At 38.1% G+C, this 2,605-nt stretch overlaps 1 protein-coding gene across 1 annotated transcript in view; it reads left to right on the plus strand.

The window, feature by feature from the left end:
* The window catches only part of VAV3 (vav guanine nucleotide exchange factor 3), a 539,901-nt gene that overhangs the window by 503,609 nt on the left and 33,687 nt on the right, over positions 1–2,605 (plus strand). The gene's annotated exons all lie outside the window — the stretch shown is intronic.

Consider the following 2,605-nt stretch of genomic DNA (forward strand, 5'->3'; position numbering starts at 1 on the left):
AAAAAAAAAAAAAGAATACAAATGCAGTCAACTCCCTGTTTGTGTGAGGTTTGCCTTGTTTTCAAATGACACAGCAAATTTTAATATGAATGTCTTCTTCCTTCCTTTGCCTCTTTCTCATCACTCAGGCAGAGAAGGATATTTTGAGTTATAACATAAAAAGTTGTAATTAGTAAAATACCCCTCACATTTAGATTCGTTTCATATAAAATCAAATTTGAAAGCATTTTGAATTTTCTGCTGTTTTCAATTTTCTGTGCTGTAATTCTCCTTCATTACCCTGGACAATTAAGTGTTAGCAGTGTAACATTTTTACCATGCAACCTTGATCATTCATAGGAACTTAAATTTAAATAGTATATTGTTGCCAAGTTGTTGCAAAGAAAAGTTGGTTAATTCTCTTGATTTTCTTAAAATGATCTCTTTTTAATAATTAGTGTGTAAGTATTTATATCATATAAAGCGTGCATATATGTCATTATGTTTGCAATGCTAACAGTAAAGAAAAAGTTCCTATTTCCTTAAAAGTGGTCTCAAATCTTTATTTCTCAAGTTTGGTAGGATTTCTTACGTAATTAAGATTTTGGATACAGAACATGAGGTGCTTTATAGTGCTTAGGTAAGTACTTTGAATAGCATTGGGAAGGGCCACTCATTGATCAAACAATCAATCAAATGATACATATTGCATCCGTCCGGAAAATATCTCAAAGCACTTTGCAGATGTTAACATTAAAGGTAAAAGTGAGTATGAGAGCCATACGAAACAGGCCAGCTTAAAAGTCCTATCTAAAAATTTAGATTTGCTTCAAGACCCAAGGTTCCATGTTACAAAGAAATTGAAGCCCCTTAGTTGAAAGCAAGAAGAAAAGCTCTTTGGACTTAAATATCACATTGCCTTTTCAAATGCTGAAGATAGACAGCAAGAATATGTTCTGGAAATTGTAAACTCTGTCAAATTGGCAACCAAGATCGAGACATCCTTTCTGCTGGAAGTGACTTACGTTCTGTTGGAACAAGCAGGCTGTGCACAGAGAGAACTGGACCTGAGGAGGTTCTTCCTAAGTGGGAAGTGGCAAGTGGATGCACAAATAATGAATGACAGAGCCAGCAGAGACATGAGAAAAGCCCGCACCGGGGTCTCTGCGTCTCTGCAAGACACACCAGCTTGAGCCTTCACCTGCAGAACTTCCTTGGATAGTAATGAAGCTGCTCCACAGTGTTGTAGCTAATATGGGACTTTAAAAAATGCTGCAGGGCAAAAGATATGTGCCAGTCTTGCAGACTTTGAAAGTAACAAAAGGAACTCCCATCAGAGGAGACAAGCAAAAAGGATGAAAGGAATATTCTTTGGAAAGGGCCAATCAATTCAGCTTTGTGTCACTCAAGAAAGTTCTTTGGCAAAACTAAGGTTAGATGTGAAAAGTCTGTAATACCAGAGTGACCCAGAAAAGTGGGCATAGGTCCTTGGGTTTCTGTCTACATATGAAGTTGTAATTATTGTAAAAGCAACAAAGACCCAGATTTCAGGTAGTTTGAACCAGAGAGCAGTAAAAGTTTCTGCAATGATGTTCTGGAAAGGGAATTACAACTGTATATCACAGAATTAAAATAAGCTACCCTTATATGGTGTTTCTAAAATAGCAGAAATGCCACTGTTAGAGACACATGCTTTTATTTCTTCCCTCCATGTCTGGGAACATTTCATAAGGAAGCATGGAGCACAGTGGTCGCAGGCTAGGAGTAAGAATTGAGAGCAAATCTATAATGAAACTAAAATCTATTAATAAATAATATAATTGTTAAAAAAGAAAAAAAGAAGAAGAAGTAAGGGAAAGGAATAAAGACAGGAAACTAAAAACCTGACTATCAAAAAATGCCTTTGTCAAGGTTAGCAAATAATTATAAAATTGCTTAAGAAGAGACCTGGAACTAGTCTGGAGCTGCCTCTGCTTTTAACTCCTGTTCCTGTATAGAACAAATTTATCTTGAATCCTCACTATGAGAAATGACCTTGTTTTAGGGGAACTCAAGAAGGACTTGACTATCCCAGAGAACTTGTTGTACGTAGCTGCCCTGTGTTCAGCAGAACAAAACACTGCCTGGTCCTGTGAGATCCTTACAGTCCTTACTATGTTTGAGCCCATTGTTGCAGCCACTGTGACAGCCCATCTCCTGGAGAGCCTTCCTCTTTTTCACTGACCCTCTACTTTATCATGCATGATGTCCCTCTCCAGGGACTGGTCCCTTCTGAAAACATGCCCAAAGGACATGAGGTGAAGTCTTCCCATCCTCACTTCCAAGGAGTATTCTGGCTATACATCTTCCAAAACAGATTTGTTCATTCTTCTGGAAGTCGGTGGGATATTCAATGTTCTTTACCAACACCACAATTCAAATGCATCTGTCTTCTTTGGGCTTCCTTATTCTTTATTGGCCAGCATTCACATGCCTATGAGGCAATTGAAAATACCTTGACTTGGGTCAGGCACACCTTAGTCCTCAAGGTGACATCTTTGCTTTTTTAACACTTGAAGCTGGTCTTTTGCAGCAGATTTGCCCAATGCAATACCAAACCAAAACCAAACTCACTGCCACTGAGTCT

The sequence above is a fragment of the Orycteropus afer genome, unplaced genomic scaffold (genome assembly GCF_000298275.1).
Source record: "Orycteropus afer afer isolate SDZICR_OR568_19922 unplaced genomic scaffold, OryAfe1.0 scaffold00010, whole genome shotgun sequence".
Lineage (NCBI taxonomy): Eukaryota > Metazoa > Chordata > Mammalia > Tubulidentata > Orycteropodidae > Orycteropus > Orycteropus afer.